General features: G+C 33.0%; 2 long non-coding RNA genes across 2 annotated transcripts; one reads left to right on the top strand and one right to left on the bottom strand.

Moving 5' to 3' along the window:
* The first annotated feature begins 12,500 nt into the window (after positions 1-12,500).
* On the top strand, positions 12,501-19,247 carry LOC127854160 (uncharacterized). The gene is made up of 3 exons (XR_008036944.1): positions 12,501-13,043; positions 14,486-14,559; positions 17,699-19,247. It is a non-coding gene; the product is annotated as an uncharacterized LOC127854160 (long non-coding RNA).
* Positions 19,248-19,484: 237 nt separating this feature from the next.
* Positions 19,485-20,413, bottom strand: LOC127854159 (uncharacterized). The gene is made up of 3 exons (XR_008036943.1): positions 20,348-20,413; positions 19,987-20,135; positions 19,485-19,795 (listed from the first exon to the last, which is right to left on the bottom strand). It is a non-coding gene; the product is annotated as an uncharacterized LOC127854159 (long non-coding RNA).
* Between the last annotated feature and the right edge of the window lie 6,127 nt (positions 20,414-26,540).

Raw genomic sequence — 26,540 nt, 5'->3', positions numbered from 1 at the left:
ATACTGCAAGTAATAATAAAACACATGTTATGTTCTGTTATTCAAGTATGCACTACCGCAACAAACAATGTTGACTGTTTATTTTGTGAAAAGTCGTGTGCAATTAAAATGGAACAGCAACAAAATCGAGCATACCTTTAATTGCTCTTACGTCACGTGTACCGGTAATAATCGATCATTATAGACCATTATTAGGGGATACACACCATAATTGACCCCTATAAACAACCCATAAATCATGCTCGCGTCTTATCAAATCTATTATTATGAACATAAAACTTATAAGAATTGGTCGATGCCAGAATGCAGACAACCTTCGGATTAGAGCTTGAAATGGCTTGTTTACTTTTAAAGCATCGCGACGTCATTATCTGAAAATCGAGCGCCGCGGCGTAATGGATTTTGAAGTCCAGGCACCGCGGGCCAGCTGTGCTTAAACCGTCTGGGGAAATGCCTGGTGTATGATAATAAGACATATCAAATTTCCATATACCAACCAATGAATAATTTAAAATTACATAATTTTTGCTTAATTTTCCCAGTTCATGCACTGTTTACGGAGTCTAAAGTGTGGGCGTGTTCGTGTTTATAATTAACATGTTATCATTGCTATAATTATCTTAAAAGGAACGCACGTCTTTTTAAAAGTTCTTTCGTAGACCGAAAGCTGCAACATGCATATCATATTACAAAGATAATAAAATTTTGTAACCGAGTTCAAGTACAAACATAGAATTAGATAATATTGCGTCATCCTTTTGTTTTAAAGTTTAGTCTTTACACGGGATATTTTTATATGGTTGGATGAGTAATATTTCGTGGTGCGTGAAATCTTGCAATATTCTGTTTAAAATATAATGTACATTTACTGCATGCAGTTTATTGAACGCTCTTCTTTCTGAAAAAACGCAAACACAATCAGATTAAAAAACTCGAATGAAGTACGCGAGATAAAAAAAATAAAAATAGTGTGTTCCATTTTCACGCAAGCGGAGAAAAAAATGCGTGCATATTTGTTGAACATTTCTGCCATTCAGCTTATTATATAGTGCCTATTTGTGCTAATAATTTGTTTAACGACCAATAAACAGTATAGAATGTAAAAATATGCAGATTTAACCAAAATACATGGTCAAAGACCAATCTGTGTTTAAACAATCAGATGCGGGGCATAATGGACAATGAAGAAACTAAATTATTTTACAAACGTTATGCCCGACGAACATCTTATCTATTTGTTCTGCACAGTGTGCTATAAAATATTAAATTTGTTCACAGTTTCGGCAAAATGACGGTTTTCAAAAACATTATTCAAAACAGAATGTATAAATTATGTTAAAAACTCGAACTTACACTCATTACTTAGACAAGTTTTTAAAATATGGATTCTTTTTTGGATAATCATTATTCGAAATCAGTAAAAATAAAAAAATAAAGCATTTGTGGTGAATCAATAATTAGGAAAATACTTTAATCTCAAACATAGCGATTATAATTCGAGGTGTAATTAGTCCGGCGTGATGCAGTGAATACGTACAAGATTTTGGTTTAAGAATACCCGGGTTGCAATTCCCGAGCATGCAGTATTTTTTAGGTAATTTTTTATTACGCATATAAATATTGTATACCATTCAAATGATTAAATATGTGCAAGTTTATATATTAAATGAACCTTTAAAAGATAACGTAAATCTGTGAAAAAGTCCCTTTTATAAATTATCAAGTCAAACAAAATATAAAAACAGCTTTTCATTGAAACATATATTGTATATTTTTAAACACCAATTCTGACTATAGCGTCTATCTTGTATAGCAAGATGTATGTTTAAAGTCTTTGCGACGATTGTTTTACAGGAGTATTTCAATGTTCGAAAGCGTTCCCAACATGTACACATGTATCATAAAATAACATCGAGCAGCATTTTGCTGGTAAAAGCAAATACTCCTTTTCGCTTTTTTCGACAACTAGATTGCCACGTCAACTCACGTACATAATATGCATTTTGGTATCAGCAGTTTGCCACGTATCCTGACATTTGCTACCATCTTGCACGAGTAAGGTAAATTTGCATAAACCTCGACATTTCAATTTGCATTTACCATCGGCCAGCTTCTAATAGACATAGATAAAGCTTCAATATATGCATACTATGATTTTTTACACATGAGACATCAAACATCACGTTCATCCGAACAAACAGTGACTTATTAACACATTTAGGAGTTGACGTTTTTGCAACCTTTTTTCACAAATTGCGAAAAAAGAACAGTGTACAAAATTGAGCAAAATGACACTATGAAATAGACATGTAAGGAAAATACACGCTCGTTTATGAGAAAATATCGGTTTAAATTGATATAGGTAAAACAATTCGTTACAAACACTTAAATTCTCAAAATGAAACATGACTTTGAGAATGGTCAATATGTCATAGAGTTTGACTTTTATTTCGGCGACTTCAGTTCGATTCCTGGTTAGAATTGTTAAAAGTTTATTTTAAGGTTTAACATATTTCATTGTGTTTAACTTAAGCGGTTGAGTTCCGTGCATTCTATCAAGTTGAGGAATTCAACGTAAGGGTCAAGAATGCCACAATACTGTCCCATTAATTTTAGTCCGCCGTTTTATTTGGATTGATTCCGTTGTTTCGTGTTCTGGCTACATTGGACAAAGTTCTCCGCTGTCATTCTGTTGTGGAGGAACATCGTTGAGTCGATCGTCCCGATACTCTTTTGGATGTGTTTCCTCCATTATAATATGGGATTCCCGGTTCATAATGTTCGTGGACTCGACTGTGGACTCGGCTGCACGACTACTTTTTTGTTTTCTTTTTGGTTCTTTTGATTCGGACACGGTTTTCGAGTAAGCTGTCGAGTCGATTAAACTTGATTCAGAATTGTTGACTGATCTAAATAGTGTGGAAACAAAATTAGATGAGTGCATATGGTCAGGAAGATGTATTAGGAAGTTTTAGTACACATTTACTAGTTAATGTGATCCCTAAAAAGCGATGTGATCTCTGATAACTTGAAGAGAAGAATGCTTTCTATTAAGATCATGTGCATGCACAGTTAGGATTTGTTTCGTAAACTTACGTGTAATCATTCTTCTTGCAGTAAACAAATAGTACCACTGCCAGTGGCAAACAAAGCGTCAAAAGTGTTCCCACTAATATTCCAATATACATTTGGATTATATTGTGGGCTTCTTCGCGTTTCCTCGCCTGTTCAGATGCCTCTGTAATATATTTGTCATTGCATGTACAAAGAAATTACATCAAAGCGAAATATTTGAGTTGACTAAGTAGAGAAAGAAAAGATGTAATTTGAAAAAGGTGTCATAGAAAACCTAAAAGCAAATGAAAAATATGTGAGCAATTAGGAACTTTAAGTAGAGATTGACTTTGTGAATATGCGTATGTAAAATGTACCAATAAGATTGAACGCTCGAAAATTACGTACAGCAATATGAAAATGCACAGAGAAAAATAAATATGTACAGTTAGAATAAAAAATACAGTCCTTAATTATGTATAATTATATCAGTTACTCTCAAAGTCCTCAAATTACAAAACAAAAAGCACAGAATCTTGATATATAACACAATATTTAAATATTTATACTTAGGATTGGTTGCTGTTTGGCATGATTAAAACTCAATTGTTACTTACAAATCACAATCTGAAATGCATACGGATAATTAGTATGCGTATGCAAACGAAGTTAAATGTCATCACAACAAATCTTAACTTATGCACGTGTCGTACGCAAGAGAACTTGGCGTGTTGAGATATCTTTCTTAAAACACAATAGTGTTACTTAATGTAACATTTAAGCCAAATGAATTTAAAAGTGAAAGTCCATTTACACCCAATAGAAAAGTATATATGCTTTTTTTTTTATTTACGATATAATTGTTTCTAGTTTGATGCGCTTTGCTCTTCTAGTTATGACTATGTTTAACTTACTTTTCCGTAACAAAGTTATGGCATTGTCCTTTTCCAAAATCAGTCGCTGCAATGTTCGGTTCAGAGATTATTGCGACTTTGTCCATATTTTCTAATTTTGATCTACTGCCTTGTCTATATGGCATAAATAATAATACATAATAAATAATAATAATTGCATCGATGTCAAATTATTAGACTACTCAGAACTGTTCATTTTAAGGTGAAAAACATATTGCATTTATCAAAAATTTAAAAATGTCAAAGGATTTTACTTGTATTCATTTGAATTACTAATGTCACACGCATTGGTCCTAGACTGTCCCTAAATATTTAGATAAATTTATAAACTTACGAATTACCTATGCAGTACAATACGCAGCCCTTTCTAGTATTAGCGGGGTCACAATGGTTTCCGTATCGAGTCAGATCCTCGCACGAATACAAAAGAGAGTCCGCCTCCGTGCGTACTTCTGGCCGACAGACACATGACTCGTAGCCTATGTTGTGGCAAGTTGTAGGCCAACAGGGAATATTATTTGTAAATTAAGCAAACCTAGAAAACTTTATGCAAACCAATTACAGGGTCACACTATCCTGCATTGTCTCACACAGTGAGTTTAAACGGAAATGATTCCACTATCAATTTTACGTGTGTTGAAAAGTACGCCGGGAAATCCGTATGAATTCAAAATTGAATAAATTCCGGTTTAGGTGATAAAATGTATTTGTCCGCTTTCCAATTTGCGTTATTGTTCACGCTGATTTGTATACATTTAATTAAAATGAACAATTTGTATTATAGAATTAACATTTTAAAAACGTAGTGTACTAATATTTAATTAAACCACTGTCCACATAAAAGCACGCCGCGCCTGGTAGTAAAATACCTGGCTGATTGAATGCGGAAATTCCGATGGATATTTATACAACACATTAACAAAAACGAAATATCCTACATGCATTCAGTATTTCAATCTATTACCCACGAAATGAACACATGATTCCCATATTATGGGGTGTATTTGTGCGCCCACAGTTCATTAACTGCTAATATTGACACAATGAAACATATATTTGCCGTTCTCTATGTGCGATAACCTTATTTAACATTACACGTGTTTTGAAGATTGTCGTCAGATTACCGCAAATACAAACTGACACTTGAGCTGTGTGTGTATCTTCCAAATAATTTAGTTCATACTTCAATGAGGCGATATATTAAATGTAAATATCAGATTGTGTTGTTTAACTGAAATTGTGTCTGTTTGTCTGTAATTACAAAAGGCCGTCTGCGTGGGTTGTTGAAAACTTCCGTAATTTCATGGACATATCCTGCTTCAATGTATGGTAAAATAATGGGAATATTGTATTGTAAACAGTTTATGAAAGATTATTATTTCCATTATTTAAACATGTGGATTTATTTGTTAAATTCACAAATATACACATATACAATATGCGACAATGAAGACTACTCTTTAACAGTTTGTACACTACTGCATGTTATTTCAATTAAAAAACCAACATATCATAACAAATGTATGCAGTGTAAATAGTATACACAAATAAAAAAAAAAGAACTAATATGTTTAAAAATGTTGACAATACATTCCTGTAAACGATCCAACGGCTAATCTTTTCAAGATATATCGTAACATGAAAACATTTTCGCAAGGGCATTTTCTACAAAATGTCATTTGGCTATTCTATTCAGGTGTATTGTTCTAACTTGCTGTTCATGGAGCTAAGCAAGTATAATTATTCAATCATGGAATCATTCTCACAAGTGACTTGACGATCTATAAGATATCATTCTGAACGTAAGTCAACGCTTATTGATGCAATAAGCTTACGGAGCCACCATCACAAACGCAACCAATAATCATCATAGCCTTGCAATATCAATTGCATTTTAAATAAAATCGTTAAAATCTTTATGCCGTCGTAATGTAAAAGTAACGTTCTGTCACTACATTAACCTGTAGATAAGGAGCAATATGGCGAAACATTTCCTATAAGCGTCTATAATTAAATAAGATATTCTTGCTATAAAAGTTATACATTGAAAATATCGAGGAGCTGTACATATCCCTAGTATAACACTGTAAATATGTTTAATGACGACTCTTGTATAAACAACGATTTGTATACTTTGTTTTCTTATTCTGCTTTTAGGGTTTTATCTTCATTTATAATGTAAATTTAACGAATTAAAAATCGATTTAGATTTTGTTGTAATTTGGTGTTATATAAAAATGTAAAATGCGAATATTATTGTCGTTGCGCTGTTGAAATTTATAACGTAACAAGCGTATTCAATTAAAATGTGAATAATGCAATATATTGACCTATGTGCATTACATATAAGTGAATTACAAAAATTAAAAGCCGGTATACTTTAATCGAAACTTTGTACTTACATTGCGCTTGTTTATATAATTTATAAGTTTAATTGACAAATTCACTGTTTCATTTTATTGTCACATTTTATATATTCCTGTTAAAATCACCACGTTACGTTTGTTTGTATTTCCATTGTATGTTTATGTAATACACACGAGGATATTCAGACAAATCACATTTATATTGGATAACTTTTCATAATTATTTACACATTATTAACAGCTAAGTTAAACATTAGGCGACTTATATTAACAATGTTATAATATTAATAATTAAAGTACCTTTAATTTAATAGACCATACATATTATTTTAATTGGAGCATAAAGTTAATTAAACTTTACAAGTAGTAATGTAGATGGATGGTATCCTTTTGAATGGCTTTTTCTCGAGATTATCTTGAGATTGTTCGTAGTATTAAAAGTGTACATTTGCAAAATGATAACGGTTGACAACTTCCACAGACCCATTCAAGTGTATTGGACATTCTTTCAAAGCTAACACATTAGTGGGCGTAACAGTTTTCAGAGAAGAACAGTTATCAATCTACATGGAACAGTCTGTCGTTGACTCGCTGTCATTGCATTCTCCCTCTTCTCAGTGGAATGTACATGTAATAAAATAAATATAATACAATATTTATAATATCCACGCGAAATAGGGATAAAGTAAGTAAACATAATAAATACAATAATATTTTATCGTTTAATGAACATTAAATCATTATTGAAGCTTCGAAAGTGTGACGCAAACACCAAAGCATTTTGTTAAACAGAACAATAATACGACTTGTATACGAGTTAAGAAATCGTAATTCGTGCAAAAACCTTTTTCCACATAGGATAAACCTTTTGTACTATCTATGAACTCGAACATCTATGTAAATTTATACATATCCTTCTCCTATTGATTAATGAAATGATAACATGGTTTCCAAATCATGGTGTTAATTCGTGCGGCCACAGTTCACTGGTTGCTTATATTGACACAAAGTAACAATAAATTGCCGTTATGTTTTACGATTACCCTTTATAGCATTACATATGTAATGAAAATTACAATTGACACTTGAGATGTATTCGTGTCTTATCTTAAATCTGTAGGTGTCGGACACTTTCTATTTATTGTAATGTTCATACTTCAAGAATTACGGAGGTCATCAATACAATGTAAATATAAGCTTGTTTATGCAGTGCCTATCTGGTAGCGTAATTGTTTATCTGTTAGCCACGATTATCGCACGATAAATATAATCTTGTCTGCACACTTACCAAATGTGGTATGCGTGGGTTTGTTGATAAACTTCCGTAATTTTATGGGCATATCCCTCTAAATGGTAAAAATGCGAAATTTTATATTGTATTTCATGCATTCATATAAGTTATTTTTATTTAAAGAAAGACCATCAGATCATAAACAAATGTTTGCAATGTAAATAGTATCCAATAAAAATTGCTATAATAATCTAAATTCTTCACCAAATTGCTGTATACAATCCATCGTTAACTATTTTGAAGATCAAACCTTTACATGAAAATGGCATGCACAAATATTTTCTCAACAATCATGCCATTTGGCATTCCTATTAAGGTGTATTGCTTGCAACTCCTGAACTCTTACCTAATTAAGCTGCTTATGTAAAGTCACTGTATTCGACACAACTACATATAAAGATAGCGTCTGAACGGAGGAATGAACTTTGTTAAATGTGTTTGTTCCACAAAATTGATTCTTTGGATAAAATAACTTACCTATCAGCAATGCAACTTTTAACCAATTAGCTAGAGTATTAGTGTACCCTTAGCTTGATTGAAATGTGTTTACCTAAGAGATGCACAAAGAGAGCCGAAATTTGATGATCTACTTATCTGAATATTGATATAATATTAATATTTAGTCCAAACGTCAATACAATTGAGTTTCGGCATATTCAATAATTCAATTTTGAGATGTATTTGAAGAAATGTATAAAAGGTAATATATAAGTAAAAAAATAGCTTGATAATTTCGAGTTTGCTTTCGATCTTTTGTAGCGAGTGCTAGCTGTAATGCAACGGTTAACACCGTTTATGTTTATGCTGAGTAACAAATGGTTTGTTCATTTATATGGCCTATTCAACGAGATCCGGTATGTATTGTTGGCCCAATCACTCTGTTGTGGTTAAAACGTTGTTGGGTCATCAGACGCGACATCTTTAAAGTAACTTTACATTAAATTAGAATCGCATATCCATAACTTGAATAAGGGGCCTAATTATTTCTAAGTATTAGGTTATTTTCACTGACATCAACTCGTTTTCAAATAAAGTATGTATGCTTGCAGTTTTAACTTCATGTTATGGTAACGGATAGCGGATAATGAGCATTTCAACGGTTATCCAGTATAATTAATTGTAATTATATTATCACTTTTATGTAAAATTTAAACTCATTTTATTTGTCGACCCGTTGCTACGGGGAAGAAGCATTGCTATGTGTCTACATAAGCCTACTTCATGATAATAAACATGTCTTAAAAGTATAACATGTATTGCATGTCCCAGACTTTAATCCGTATGACACAGAAGAAGACATGTAGGTCAGATAAATACGGCGCGTGTGTAATTGATTTCTCCTTATAGCTCTATTCTTCCTAGGTGTAGTTCTGTCCGGTTTTATAGTTTAACTTAATACTTATGGGTTCATTAAAACACGCAATCACGAAAAACTGGCGTATTGCCAATTGAAGTTTTAATACCACTTAAACGTGATCTTTTAGACAAGGTCACTTGCACCTTTGTCACATGATTTAGTTGGTTCCTCAGCATTATCAGGAAAAGTAAAACATATATATTTTACAAAATGTTATAGCTTTCTAATCTTTATCATTTAAAAAACCAATGTGTACATCTGGCATTTTCGTTTTTATAACTTTGATAAAACACACACACAAATTTACATAGTACACCTAATTGTGAATCTGTCAATGTATTGGAATAGTGAAACTCCAGAAAATGTGTTTAAATCATTGGAAGATAAAAACAAAACAATTACAATCGCATATAATACCATGTACTTTCAAGCACAAACTATGATGATTTTGTCTTCCAGATGTTTAATTGACCAGAAGGTATTACCCTGACCAATCACATGACGTTACTTTATTAAGGCCGTTCCACACTGTGGCGAATATGGGAAACGAGATATTGCGCGTTTTAACTCGCCAGAACTCCCCTGTTGTCGTTAAAATCTTGTTTGTATATCGTTCTATGTCGCATGGATGTCCTCATATGTCAACTGAAATCCCCAAGTAGCGGCGGGAATTTGAAAGATTTCAACATTCTCGCCGCTTCTCGGCGTCTTTTCCCTTCTCGTTTACTTGTCGAATACGTGTCCATTGGCTCTAATGCACTCTCAAACACACCACGTAGACATTTTTATTCGCTGCTTGTTTTAGAGACTTGCTTACTTCATCCGCTCATAAAATGTCATAAACCTTGCCCCTGTCGCAGCAAGTCGTATAGACTCGTTCACTCGTAAATTTTCATTGACAATGTTCTTTTATCGTCAAAAGATATGGTAAGCATATTGTTCTCATAATACATTTTTGGAAGTCTAACATCGCTTTGCTACTGTTCATATACTTTTAATACCAGGCATTTTACTTAGTTTTAAGTTTTATTGGCAGCTAGCCAAAGCCGTTACTAACTGAAACTTCACTGACGCTGGTTTTATCTAGAACTCTTCCCAGCTGATCATAAACCAAAAGTTTAAAATGTTTATAATTGGACGTTTTGAACCCATGGAAGATGTGCTCAAAGTTAAGCCTTCGTATTTACTAACACAACGTTAAAATGCTGGCATATATTCACAGTTGACCAACTGTCTTGACACCTTGACATTTGCCAAGGAAATAAAGAAACACTTATAACTTATCAATAAAGACACATAAAGTAGGTCCGTCAACTATACATGTATGTCGAATAAGACAGATTTATTGGATAAACATAAGTTTTATTCTGACGCATGTGTACAGGTATAATTAAGGTGTTAAAATTAACATTTCTTTTATTTTATTAGTTACATGAACTAAAATTCATCTACATGTTAAATATACACACCAAGCATAAAACAAGATCTGCGTTTGTGAAACACAATTACCACTACTGAACCTTTGAGCCACACATCATCTAAAGGCCAATTGAAAACATCATGACGACGTTTGGGTCCATTGATATTTGACAAAGTTACGGGCGTTGGACAGTATCTGAAAGAGTTTTAGAAAACAGTCCGCATAGCGAGATTCTTGACTTTTATATCTCTTTATAACGCATTCAATCTCAACAAATACTAAAGCATCTTCCGCTTTTGCCATAACGGTAATGCATGCCGATCAAAGGCAAAGTATGTTGTATAATCTATGGAAGTAGGGCGATTAAATCATGAAGCTGAAGTTGCTAAGTTGGACTCTATTGTGTAACATGAGGCACAACATGCTCCTTCAAATTAACTTTTTTCTTCAAGTCATGCAGCTTTTATTCACCTCTATAATTACTTTTCGTATTGTAAGTTTACATGTAAATGTGCTAATATGTAATAGAGGTCCTTCAAAAATGTGTTCATTTTTGTGTGTGCAAAGTTATTGATATTTCAAGAAGAAAGGTAGCTAAAATCCATTTTATTTATTTTGCTAAAGTAGAAAAACTAGTTCACATTCAACATTTACTTGCAAGGAAAATAAAAAAGGTCATCAACAATCAGTAAAATATACCGGATGGTAACATCCCACGCTAAATGATCTGGCTGCCTTTGTTAATGATTTCGAATAATTCATAACGTTTGTCCACTATTATGATCAGTTCATTGGTTTTACTACACAATGTTGTATTTATTACATGCCATACCCTGTTTCCCATGTAATATAACAATTACTTATAGTTTTATGTTACACATGTGTAATATACTTTTTAGCGTTTTCATTGGCTTATTTTCGCTCGATTGACCAATCGCATTTTGTTATTTTGCTGAAATGACTTTGCAACGTCAAATGACGTCACGAAATGTAAACAACATTCGGGATTTATCATTATGTTTGCGTAAATATTTATTTCATTTGCTCATTCAAAAGCATGTGATAAAAAGATCTGACAATCGTTGTCATTTTATACCATATTTTATTAAACTCGTCTAGGAAATTCGTTAGTAAGCTCGCCACAGGCTCGCCAACTAACAAAATTCCTGAACTCGTTTAATAAAATATGGTATGATATGACAACTCGTGCCAGATCCTATATGTATTATGTTTTGAATAAACTTCCCTCGTTATTGCAAAGATGACTCAAGCATAGTATTTCAAAAATGATATTAGTCAATTTGACAAGCGCTATAACGTTTGAAACGTTTAATTTATATGTTGTGATTTTGTTAAGCGAAGTGCATTTTCGAAGAGTGGTCTTATTTTATGCATGATTGGCTGACTAACTCGGGATCTCGAGATAGCGAAAATTCTCTCCTCTTTTGTTTTATGCACTCTGCCTTTATTTACTGCTCCGCTCTTTTTTAATTGCACGCCGCTTTTATTTAGTTTTGCACTTTTCTTTTTTCTATCTCGTGGCCACGACATAGCTAACTCGTGGCCACGAGATAGAAAAAAGAGGAGTGCAATTTAAAAAAAAAGGAGTGAATGTCACCTCTATGCCACCGTAGTTGAACGTGGGTTACCTAATTTTGATATATTTTTTTTAAACACAACGTAATTTTCATCGTGACTTTCCAACTTGGTTATTTATAGACAAATCGTAATTTGTAAATATAGACTCCATACGAAGAAGGAAGTATAATTATACTTCTTTCTTCGTACCCAAGTCTGTTAACGTTTCCACGAAATGTTATACCGCCAACGCATAGCTGGTACCATGGAAATGGATTAAATTAAATAATGTAAACATAATATAATTACATTAACTGACAGTTAATTGTTAACCATTTATCAATAATAAACATTCATGACAATTTATTTTTTGTTACAAAAGTATTCGACCTCTCTTCCGTGGATTTAGGTTATCAGCTGAAGGGGTCGAGTGATCTAATCTTTACCCAAATTACTATTTGTTCACCAGCCTTACATTTTAATCATAGAAGCGTGCGCGCGTTTTTCAATAAAACGCATATCTACAAAATGTGTGAATGTTCATGAAGTTTGCGATACTCCTTTCACATGTCTTTGACACGCGTGCGATAAAAAGCCGTTTATATCATTTTCTTGAGAATGTACACTCGTGTGGACGTGTCGGTAGGGCTCGTGAAAAATTCATATGTTTTATATTCTTAAGAACTTGACTCCAAGTGTGTGCTTAATCTAAGCAATGGAAATACTAGTGACAGGCATATATATGCCGAAAGAGGGAGGTTATTTGTTCAAAATGTATGTACCAGAGGAACTAATAAAAGCGATCTTGAACATATTTCTTATAATCAAAGAAAGGTATAAAGTGTCAACTGTTAAGCATTAAACATGGTTTACAAATAAGGGTTGGCAACGAATAAATCATTCGAAAAGTTCTTGCTATCTGAATACTTTGAAATTTTCATCAGTTGAACAACTATTATTGCGTAGCTGTTATACATATACGTAAAAGAACTGACATTTTTAAGTGAGTAAACGTAATAAAAGCGCGTCCACTAGAGCCAAACGGATAAAATTCCATGATGAAGTAAGACTGTTTGTATGTTAACTTTCAGACACGTATTGCTTATGTTCGTGTACATCTAATGAATTGTAATATATTATGTTGTATATTCGGGTATGCCATTGCCGGTTTTTTTTATAATACGTTTATAGCAGCTTTGTCCACTGCACAGTGGTATAAATTACCAGCCTTTGTAAAAAAATATATAGAATATTTGACGATCGAATATTCGAATCATTTAATAACCGAATATTCGAATACCAATTATCCTATTCAATGCAATCCCTAGTATGAAGTAAAAAGCCAACATCAAAACGTCGAATTGCATACAGTGTACACAGAGCAGCTGAATTAAGCATGATGGCCCTGTTCTTTCTGAGAACTTATACATCACATTGGGTTAAAAAAGGACTGCCTATTAAATAGGAGAAAATGGAATTCTCAAAATTGGCCTCGCCTTTAGTTGTATTTATAAGTATTTAAGAACATGTATTTACTAAATAACATAAATTATATCAATTTTATAATTAAATGTATTTTTATTTTAAACTTTTGTAGAAATGATTGATAGGAAGGCTTCTATACAAGGCAGGGTTGCAAGAGTATGTGCCTTACCGAAATGGCTTAGTTACGATTGAAATTTGTGATTTGTAAATCACTTTCCATTAATTCATGTTTTGTAAAGACATTTGTGTTTAAAGTCTCAAGAGGTCACATAAGTCATGGGTTTTTTCAACAACATTTTTGTAGACTCCTTAGCCCGGTGATTTTGTAAACTCCGGTTCGAATCGCGATGCGTATTGTTTAGTTTATTTTAAAGCAAAATGTAAAAAAAAATTCATTGTGTTTACTTGAGCTGTTGAATCCGTTGCTTGTTTAAAGAAATTCAATTTGAGATTCATAAATGCCCAAATCTGTTACACAGTCAATTAAATTCAAATTGAACATCATGTTCATAAACACTCACAAATAACAAAACATTTCTTTTAGTGACAGGCTTCTTTAATGTCCAATAATGCAAATTTTATTTACATATAACTTGCTCAAGTCAACCATCTCATTCTAGAGCCCCCATTGTTTCCGTTTTGGGCTACCGGAAACCTATACTTATTTCTCCGCTATCAACCTGCTGTGGAGGAACATTGTTGTGTCGACCATCGCGACATTCTATTAGATGTATTTCCTTTATAATAACATGTGATTCCCTGTTCGTAATGTTTGTTAACTCGTCTGAGTCACTATTTGTATCTTGTGTGCTTTTTTTTCTGAATAAGACACTGTTTTCGAATCGGTTTAACTCGATTCAGACTCTCAAATGATCTAAAAAGTGAGTAAAGAAAAAGGAGATAAGTACATATTGTCAAATGATACCGGAAAACTTGAAGGGACAAAGCACTATTAACATCATGTGCAAGCGCAGTAAGGTCTTGTTTCGTCAACTTACTTGTAGTCATTTTTCCTTCCAGCTTACGAATAGAACCACTGCCAGTGTCATACAAAGCGTCAAAAGTGTAGCTTAGAAGAGTCCAATACCAGTTCGGTAATTGTGTTTACATCTGCCAGTTTCCTTGCCTGTTTAATTGCGTCGGTAATACAGTTGCCATAGCGTTTACAAAACTATTTAATCAAAGCGACATCTTTGAGTAGACTAAGAAAAGTTGTGATATGAACAAGTGAATGTTTCATAGCGAACCAACACAACTTACAAATGAAAACAAATATTTTAGCAATGACGTATGCAACGAAGATATCGACTGAGTGAATATCCCATTTTAAAGCGAAAACTATAAAACTACGTGCACAATGCGTAAAACGCACTGAGAAAAATTATAACTTGGATGTACATTAACACACAAAACAGTAAGGTGCATCCTTACGCCTCATTACCTCAGTAGCGCTTAAATTCATAAATTAAAACAAAACCGCAAACAACCATGTTGATATCTGTCAAAATATGTAAACGTTTATTCTTGTCTTGTAACTGTTAGGCGTAAACAGAAAAAGGACACTCAATTTATACTAACAGATTACAATCTGAAATTCAAATGGAGAATGAGTTACAAACTAAAATTAGGTCTAATGTCACCATAACAAAAATAAAATAATGTACGTGTCCTGATGAGTTTAGAAATTTATATCAGTCAATTGTAGTGTTCATTTATGTCACATTAGAGCCAACTTAATATGAAAGTAAGGACTATTTAACCCAAATACAAAATTAGCTGAAGATCTATTTGATCTCTAATATTTTGTTCTGATCAATGCATTCCTAGATAGGACTATTAAAGGGGCCTTTTCACAGATTTTGGCATGTTTTGAAGTTTGTCATTAAATGCTTTATATTGATAAATGTAAACATTAAATTTTAAAGCTCCAGTAAAACATCAAAAATAAAATTTAAAAAAGGAAAAACAAAGTAGCCCGCAGCACGGCTCGAACCAGTGACCCCCAGAATCCTGAAGTAAAAACGCATTAGCCAACTGAGCTATCCTGCCAAGCTTACATAAAAAGCGTATTTTATACGTTATATAAGCAATTTTCGTAGTTTCAAAAATTTAAACGACAACAACAGAACTCTCCAAATTATTCAATCGTTTCGCGTTGCAACGCTTTATAATTTTTAGGTTTTTAAATCGTCAAAAGATACATATTATGGCTATATTAGACCATGGCAAATGTTCAGTAATACTGTTTTCTACAAAATATCATAACTAAACCGAAAATTTGCGAATCTGAAACAACTTTTTTCAATTTTGTCAATTTACCAAACCGTGAAAAGATCCCTTTAAATACTTACTTTCCCTTCACAAATATATAATGTTGTCCTTTTCCAATACGAGACGCTGTCATGTTCGGTTTTTGAGATTACAATGCCTTGTATATATTACATAAATAATAATTGCATTGATTTCAAATTATTCAATTGATAATGAACATTCATGTTTAGCTGAAAAAAATATGAAACCCTTGTATTTAACCTTTGAAAATGTCCGAAACATCATTTTTAGTACTTTTAAGTACTTGTGTGAACATGTAATGGTCCTAGATTCTCTTTAAACATAAAGAGAACGTTATAAAAATGTGAAATATTACCTATGCAGTACAATACGTCGCCATGTCTAGTTTCCCCGTATCGAGTCAGATCCTCACACGAATGACATAGAGTGTCCGCCCCCGTGCGTACTTCCGGTGGACGAACGCATGAATCGTAGCCTACGTTGTGGCAACTTGTAGGCCCACAGCGAATACAATTTCTAGTTAAATCAGAGAAAGAGATTTTAAAACAAATCGAGAACACGATACAAACCCTCTATATGGCCAAACAGAGCGAATTTAACAGTTTTTTTTTATGACCTTCAATATACTTTACAATACGAATCCTTCGGGAAATCCCTATCGTATCAGGGCAAAGTTTAAAAACTTTTGCTTTAGTGATACAAGTTGTTGATCGCATTGTTAATAAACCAAATTTAAGGAGCGTTAAAAAATATTATGTTAACGGATAGTAACTTAAGGAAATGATTTGTTGACATATAATATCCAATTTTGTCAAACGTTAGAAACATTAATTGCAAAATGTCTATATTTAAAACAGTTGATTTTGAATTGTTCAAGATCTCCTACAACAACAATTTCCACATTACCACCAACAAGATTTTTGCAGCATCAAAGACTATGTTCATATGTCCCATTTATGCCACCGTAATTTATAGATACACTATTCACTTTCATTTTTAGCTGGGCTGTTTTCGGAGAAAACCCGAGGCATTGTCATAGCCAGCTCGTCTTCTGGCGTCGTGCTAAAACCTTTACATTTTGTTAACCTTTCGAACATTGGCTCTAAAATCAATGTGATTCCACCAACAACTTTGAAACTTCATATGTAGATGCACCTTGATGAGTTCTACACGCCACACCCATTTTGGGGTCACTAGGTCAAAGGTCAAGGTCACTATGACCTCTAAAACAATATTCTGACAAACTTTCATTTATCCAAAACTGCACCCGCAGCCGAGCGTCGGCACCCGTTATGCGGTGCTCTTGTTACAAATATTATTACATTGTGACCTCAAGGCGAGTCATTATCGGTATTTGTATCATTGAAACACCGGCGTTTAAGCGCGAATCAGTTGACAATTAATCATGAATCTATCGGCGTTAGTATTCAATATAAACTCATATTGTTTACATAAGAGATCACCTGGCAAAAGTACTTGGGTTTAAGCGTGTTAAATAAATAATCATGATCCATTTTTAAAAAGTATATTGCGGTTTATATATCGATATTTAATATAATTTGAATGATTAAATGAACACCATATTGTAATTAAATAATAGTTCATATTTACCAATCGGCAAAATTAATGTTTTAATATACAGAAACATTTGCACAAACCAACAAGAACATGTACCTAGACTGTGCAATCTTGATAATTTACAAGTGCTTCAATATAAGCTGCTTTTAAATAAATGATCTGCAATATAAGTCTGACATTTAAACTTGTGTGTTATGACATACCTGTATTCACACTATTTCTTGCAGATACACTTAATGAATTTAGCAAAGTTCGCCACTGTTTATTACGCAAAAGATTAATAACTTGGAGATTCATAATTAATAGCTTTGTTGATGTTAATGGCGATGCCCTTGTTGTTAATGAAAACTGTTTTCGTTGTAGATGACTTTTTGATGAAGGGGACACTGTCGTTAATGCTGAAACAGACAATTTTGTTACGACGTTGTTCTTATAGATGCTTATACCGTTGTTTTTGTTGCTGAAAATGACGACGTTGTTTATGAAGAAGTTTTGTCGTAGATAAGGACAACATTGTTTAAAATTATTATCACGACTTTGTTTTTGCTGATAACGACGTTGTTGTGGGAGACGACGATGTTGTTGTTGGTGACAACAATTGTGATTTTCATTTAAAATTGCGTTTTCCTCGACGATGACGCAGTTAATTGCGATAACAATTGTTTTATTGTTGGTTGCCATGTTTTTTTTTATGTTGAACGTATTGTTGTGATGATAACATCTTTTTTGTAAATGATGACGACCCTTTTGGTGATTACGTTGCTGTTTTTAAAGCTGACGACTTTGTGATTTTGTTGTTGATGATGATTGCAACATTTATGCAAGAAGACTCGATCCTTTTTATACTGACAACGTAATGTTTTCTGTTAATGTTGACAACGTTGTTTTTGATGGTAAGGACGTTGTTGCGTTTGATTTAATGATATTGTTTTAAATAACGACTTGGTTTGTTGATGATCATGAAGATATTGATGCTTGTGATGACAACGCTGTTTGTTTTGATAATGATGGCGTTGGTGTCACTGATAAAATGTGTTGTTTATGTTGAAGAAGTTGTTTAAGCTGACGACATTTTTTTTGTGTTAAGTAATCAGGAAAGTATTTATGCAAGAAAATGAACATTTTGCAAAAACTGTCAGTTTGTGTATTTGCGCTCCTTTGCATATAAAGTGCAATAAGAACATTAAGGAAGTTTTAAATATTATCTTTTTTGCTATTCTGTCTCAAAATCCTTGAAAACTATAACTGCTAGTGTTATACACTGGACTTTTATATAAATCACCTCTTACATGTGTGCATTTGGCTTTTTTGATTTTCGATGAAAACGAGTTTTGTTAAATAAAAAAAGTGAAATATAGGTGGCATTTGACCATCTTCTTAACTTGCGAAGCGCATGGTAACACTTGAAGGGAAACAGTTCGGTTTTCAGAGCAGGATGTTTTAACAAGGAAACAAGGAAACAGGACGACACCGCAGTCGATTAGCTTTTAATGATGTAAGGTTCGTGGTTATCGTGCGAACAGGTCCACACTTTACCTCCTTGCTGTAGCACGTAAAAGAAAACCAACTGGTATTCAAACATATGACGATTTTGAAGCTCGAACTCTGGCAAGGCTTCTCCGTTTATTACAAGGAACACATCAGTTTGTCTTTCATTACTAAAATTGACATGGTTTGATTGTTCAAAAGCGTCTCTGAGTCATCGCCGGCTAAGGAAACGATCTAGTTAACGAATGCATGCCTTAATATAATTTCTATAATCATTTTACTATAATATATATTTCATCCTTTAAACATACTTACAAAGGCAGAAATAAAAGTGCTTTAGTTTTTTATCCATAACACTCTCTGCTACGCAATGGAATACACAAGCCTGCTTTGTATTGTTTAAATTTGTGGTCTAAACATACGACTTTATAACTCAAATAATAATAGCTGCCATTTCATGCTGCAACTGTTATTCGCAGAGAAAACAACACTATATAGTGTATTTCAATCCGTTATTAATGTTATTTTGTAATAAAAATACATTCATTTTATATATATATATATATATATATATATATATATATATATATATATATATCAGGGTACATGTATCACATATCGATCGGAAATTGAAAAACACACAGTAAGAATAGAAACAATGTCAATTTTAAAGTATATTTAGAATAGTATTGAGTACAAATAAAGACATTTCGATTGTTAAGTGCTTATAAATCTTACAGTTTGTATTACAACTCATATTGAATATCTTCTATCAGCTCTACTGTGTTACTGAAACGTATTGGATTCACTTGGTTCTGTGTGTTCTGCCCAGTGTCTTCATCAATTGACCACACTTGACATCCGCATCCAGAACAATGTTGTGACGTAGACACATTGCTGGTTCCGAGAACACCAGGACGAGCAGTAGGGCCGTCCTGCACGAGTATGATGCGTATGTCGATATCGTCGTAGCTGTTAAGCGCAAACAAAAAAGGAGATAAGGCATATAATCGTATGTACCTTAAAGGTTGCCTTTCCCCTTTAACCAAACGGGACAAGTGCACAACTGACATTTAAAATTCTTAAAAAAATGAAACTTTTAAAAGTGCTTTCATTATATCTCGCAAATAAAATATTCAAACATTATAAATCAGTTGCTTTACCCGTTCGCCTGCCTTGAGTTCTCGGCTCTCGAAGAACACCATCCTTGCTGTATGCAGCACGTAATCAACCCTACGATCATCAAAACCAGAAACGCCACTCCAATTTCAAACAGGGTCAGTTGAGTAGGCATTTTCGCTCTTGATGTTATCTGATATAAATTATAATATTTAAAATCAAAGTTTCCTTTAACACTACATCCAATATAAAAAAATCATAATCAACCGTTTTAAATATAGACATTTTGCGATAAATGTTTCCAACGTTGCAATTTAATTTTTCAATATAACATTTCCTTCAGTTACTCTCCGTTAACAAATTTTTTAAACGCTCCTTAAATTTTTAATTTTTATACAATCTTACCGTACGAAGAAGAGAACAAATTAACAATGATTTCAATAGCACATAAATGAAAATGCTCTGCTTGGTTTCGGTTTAGATTTTGTACTTGCGGATCGAAAGACGCGCTAAAATGGTGTCAATTTAATAGGGCTAGTATCGAAATACTGCTGGATCAATTGTACTGATGTTAATTTTTCCTGAGAGAATATTTTATTGGCTTTCGAAAACAACCGATGTGTAGTTGATTCGTTAAACATGGTTCGAGTTACATTGTTTTCAGTAAAGATGGTGTAGTTTTACGGCATATAAAGTTGCATTCCGTGTTTCTACATATTCGTAGCCAGGGGGTGGGGGTGCGTTGGATGCGTTCGCACCCAATCTTTTTGACGAGTAAAAAAAATGTACTATAAGTTGCACCAAACTTTATTTGACGCATAAACGGTTATTTTTTTTCCAGGAACCCAGTGAGTCTTCGTATTTAAGCGTTAAAATAATGTTGTATTCAATATGCAACCGACAGGTCACCATATAATTATTTTCTCGATTAAGTCATTTCCAAGATAGCGCGTGATTTTTATTTACAATTTTTAACCGTAGAATTGTTGAAATCAACGGAAGTTTTGACAGCGAAATTTGAGAAGATCTTAGGAGCCGGTCCCCGCAAAATTGAATCGGAATCTTTGGAATAAATGGATATTTGTTTTCTGTATAATGCAAAATTATTAACCTGGCACTCTAATCCGTATACAATCGATAATTATTTATAGATATTTGATACTAAATGATTGTTTTGTAACTTTTGTCATCGTCTTTAACTTAAGTAGATATCAAAACAAAATGATGAAGCCTACTTATTGTGGGTTGAAATCCCAGTCCAATAACCTTTTTCGACTACTATCTAAATGGCGTAAAAAACTATTTGATTAAGATAAATAATCTTATAAAAAAGAAAATACATTTTAGATGATTATTAACGGAATGTTGTCAGCTTCCGAAAATGACTGAAATCAAAGAACACCCTTCGACTATTGCCGAAGACTAATGAGTCACTGGTTAATAACTTTGCATTATACCACGATTTATAACAATAACACATTGTGCACATCGTTGTCGACAGCCTGCGTTGTCTTTTTGTTGTTTCCCCGTACAACCATTTTCGGATTCCCTAAAGGGTTTTCCAGCAACAAAAATAACAGCTATGCTCAAGACAGGATAATTTTGTTGTTGAATGACAAGAAAACAAATCATTTCTACAAAGCAATGTAGCTTTTTGTAATTTATCAACACTTAATGGCATCTGTTCTGCTCCACATACATAACTTTCCACAATGTTTTAATTATGTCAAACTTGACACTAGGAATGTTCTACTTTTAAACAGTTAGTATAATGAATTTAAAACGTTATAACATATGATCAGGTGGACGTTGATGTTTAATGTTTATCAACTGTGACGGATCTTGAGCATATAATGGGCAAATAAGTACATATTTTTTCTTCAACGTATACATTGTTAAGGACTTTGAGACCATTAGGCCAGTAGTTTGTGGTTATAGGGTCTTATTAAAGCGTTAAGAGTTATATGTTTATGAAATTCGTTTCGAAAAAGATAACTTGTTTGTTAAAAATTGTTTAAAAAAGAATTAAAGTAACCAGTTATACCATTTTGATTTATGTTTAGTATTGAAGCAGATTAGAATAGACCCAGTTTTGTTAATCAGTGTTTGTTGTACAATACACTTTTAGCTTGTTTAAAGCAATGCTAGGTCTCTGGTTCTACCCATACTGGCAGACTAACAATTGTTTTGAAAAAAAAGTCAAATATTTCCATTTAATTTGCTCGATTTATGAATGGTAGAATGTTGGAATGGTAAAACACACCAATTTTATCAAGATTCCAAAATTCCAATAAATAATGATATTTTCTACCGTTCTTATTGTTGATTTTACGTTCTATAAATGTGTTGTTGCACATGTTAACAAAGTGTGTTAAACACCGTATAACATTATGTATATCCGTGACTGATAAACAAATGTGGTTATTGAAAAACGTGGTGGGAAATACATGTATGTTATATCACATTCATGTCGATCAGTCACTGAGTATGGTCAATGAAAGTGAAATTTTATATAAAAAGGTTCCATAACTTCAGTCTCTAAATACAGTTAAAAAGTGACCAGAATGCAGGAGTTTACGTTTCATTTTCAAAATTTTCTGGCTCCCCCTAGACCTCCAAAGCCCCCGATTGCAGGTGGGGGACATCCCCTCCCGCACACAACCCCTTCGCCACTTCGTTGCTCAATAACAATCGTCGATGGCAAAAATTCGCACCCCCTTTTCAAAACCCTGGCTACGGGCCTGTTCTATTATAACATATATATATATAATATGGGCTTCCCTCCCGTGATGAGGACGACGTCGTTTTCGTTGATGGTGGCGATGTTTTGTTTTTTTTTTCGACGTTTTTTGTTGACGATTATAAAACATTGATGTTTGATAGTTACGACGTTGTTTTTGTTATTATGGTGAAAACCTGTTTGTTGATGATTGCGACGTTATAGTTGTTGATAGTTATAACTTGTTCACGACGACAACGTTGGTTCGTTGATGGTTATCACAACGCTGTTGTTAATGCTTACGATCTTGTTTTTATTTGACCCTGTTGTTGATGATGACGACGTTTTCGGTAATGGTGATAGCGACGTTGTTGTTGTCGATGATGACGCTGTTGCTTTGATAATTGCGATGTTGTTATTTTGGATGATTATTACGTTGTTGTTGCTACCTGTTCTCAGCGGTAGCTGCAGTTCAGGCAGTTGTTCAGGCAGACCGCTGATTTGAACAAGTTTTAATGAAATTTGATAAATATTATAAATGTAGCTCATTTCAAATGTATTGTTTTCTTTACTAAGATATTTTGTTTAAAAACCTCTTCGTAAAGGGAGCTTGACGTTAGCGGCAACAATCAGACCGAAACTAGTTTGAAGAAAATGATTCAGGTACTTTCATTGGTTCAAACTTAAAAAAACAACACTTCTTTAAAAATAGCTTTGCTCGATATTTTTAGCTGATTCGTGTTATCTGCTTTAAAGTTCCTTGAATACATGGAAAATACTATTGGAAAATACTCGACACATTACAATTGTCAATTTAAAATGCATGTACATTGCAAGCTGTTGTTACTGATTACGACGATGTTGTTGATGTTGATTACGACGTTGTCGTTCTTGAAGACGACGATGATTGTTGATGTTAAAGACATTGTAGTTCATGATGACGACGTTGTTCTTGATAACACGCGAGTAATGTTGCAAATATGGATATTTTAATATTCATGTACTCTTTGTTTTCGACGTTTTAGCTAATACTATCTTATTTGTGTACTCGTATCGAGAATAAACTGAAAAATATTGCTTTTTTGGTGATGAAACTATATAAACCTCTTAGCCAGCAAGTGAACATGCGCACATTATTATTCTGATTCGGAAGTTTTGGCATAAACTATTCCGCTCGTTTAAACTTGTATCGCGCGCCACTTTCTGCTGCTAGAGTACCGACACTTTACAGTTTTATTGACCGGCTTTTAAATTCGCGAAACTGGTTAAGGACGTACGCGGCAGTTTAGTTTTACGCACATTTGTTTTGACTGTAACACCAGTTGCGCAATAAGTGTATGCTTTTTCGGATGAAAACGGGATGCATATTCAAAACGCGAATGATACTAAGAAATAAAGTATTACGAAGTTTATTGATAAACAATTTGTAGCCCCTTAATAACACCATAAGAATCGACCATCATTCCTACTACCACACAAACCTTTTTTATTCTGTGATTGTAACAACAAGCATGAATCTTATTCCGGAAAAACAGTCAATACTTCATTATAACTGAAAATGTTTGTGTCGCAAGTAAGACTTGTTTAAAACGGATAGCTTTCCTGCAAATAAAGCAAATTAAAATTGTGTTTATTTTTGGTAAGCAATTAATTAAAGAAAACATTAATGTAGGCTAAAGCATTTACAGGCTGGTCAATCGTTAATCAAAGTATTTGAACACATGCCAGTGCAGCACGTGCAACCCATTTATAATACACACATAACCTCATATAAAACGAATGCAATGCAATATAAATCTTTCTACCTAAATATAGATAAATTTTTATTTTTGTGACACGCTGAAATATTTTAGACACGACTTTCAATCATGTGTAGCATAGGGGAATTTGATAAGGCCCGTATTCTGGAATGCGAAAACAACCGTCTTTAAATGCAAGTATATAATGTATTCTCAATAAGATGTATTCGTTTAACATACAGAACAATGACCTGCATTATATTGAGCAAACAGGATCAGATATTTATTTATTTAGTGCATTTTAGTCGTGATTTGCTGGAACTTAGCATTAATAGTTTGACTGCGAGTTGTATTTTGAATTGAAATTTTGAACAAAAAGGCCAGGTGACTTAGTTAATATCCTCCTCTAATGGCGGAGGGATATAGTATTGGCACTGTCCGTCCGTACGTCAGTTCGTCCGCCCGTCACTAACAAAATGTATGTGGCGGGGAATATCAATTTAACTAATTTGCTTTATTATCTGTTTCCTTGTTTCTTTTTGATAACCCATGTATCAACAACTAATAGATGATTATAATTTCAGAAACGCATTATAGATAACGAAGTTCATGTAGGTAGTGAATGATTGTTTTACATATACGTCATATTTTCCTCCTGTAGTATCTCTATTCACATGCAAACTTGTTTGTAGTATGTGGACGTTTTCCTAAAAATGCAACACCTGTGTTGGATTCGTCTTTTATCGTACACGAACTGTGAAAATTAATTTGTTTTTCATATGTATTTTCCTAGCAATTCCAATAATATGGTACTGCGTTTATATACATTAAAGCATACAAATGATATGCCGTGAATTGTTAAAGTCATGTCAAGAATCGCAATTAATACCGTTGATATGCCCCCTTAAGTGTATTGTATACGTATTGGTTTTAATTGAATACTTAATTAACCTTATGTTATGATCATGATACAAACCATTTATGATTTGTATTTTCATTGTATTCAAACCTACATTTACATACAACAATAAATTGGTAGTCAGGTCAAGAAGTACAAAAAAAACCTAATGTTTTGCCCCTTTAAATGTATTCAATTATCTTGTTGTTTGTTTGGTTCCGCATAAACACATATTTGTTTGATCTTGCTAAACATAATTTGTGTTTTCACTTAAATTTAATTCTACTTTTGCATTGGCATACATAAAAACATCGGTCAAGTCATGTCAAAAAAATACAACTAATACCGTCGATATACCCCTTTAAATGTTTTGAATACATCTGTTTTTTATTTGGTTGATTTATTAACCTACCTTTACTGATCTTGCTACAAATAATTTGTGTTTTCATTTACACTGAAATCTTCTTTTCATTGGCTAAAGTAATACATGTACTTGTATGTGTTTTGACCTGCACCATGAATATGGTTTCCACCGTGTTTTTAAATTGTATTTTACTAAATGAAGTTAAACTGCAGCTGTGAACAAACAACCCTGGTAACCTATATTTTTCTTTTAATATTTTTATATAGTTATAACTCATGAACTATGTGGGTTAATTTGGACAAAATCTAGATACAAAAAAGCATGTAAAACTAAAAAAGACTTTTATGCATTTTATTAATGTGAAATACTGTTGTTTTTGTTTTTGTTTAAAAATTGATAAAAAAACATGAATCAATCGATTTATGTTTTAAAAAGTAAATTTGCAGTCAAACTCAATCAGTTTTATATATTTTGTGAGTAATAGAGGTTGTTTTTAATGGTTTTCTCATTAATTTCCTCAACTTTACATGTTTTGACCTTATTGGTGAATTGTTCTCATGCTGAAATATGCTTGCTGTTCAAGTGCGAATAAAAAATTAACAACACTGGTGACCCATGATTTTTATTTTATTTTTCTATCCACAACAGTTGGTTCTAGCTAAGTACCTAACATTATGAATTTCTAGAAATAGCAAAATTTTCATTAAAAGTGCAGAATACGTCCTTAACTCGGATGAAGCGCCATTTTTATGTTATGTTATTTTATATTTCTTTTTTTGTTAATCAAAGGAAATGCATGTGTCTTATTGTGTCGCGTAAAATGTGGGCGGTATTGCTGTTACTTTACAAACATATTAATCAATAGATGTATGCGCGCT

The sequence above is a fragment of the Dreissena polymorpha genome, chromosome 12, assembly GCF_020536995.1.
Source record: "Dreissena polymorpha isolate Duluth1 chromosome 12, UMN_Dpol_1.0, whole genome shotgun sequence".
Taxonomy (NCBI): Eukaryota; Metazoa; Mollusca; class Bivalvia; order Myida; family Dreissenidae; genus Dreissena; species Dreissena polymorpha.
Note: the sequence above shows the minus strand (reverse complement) of the source record. Positions and strands in the feature narration are given on the sequence as shown.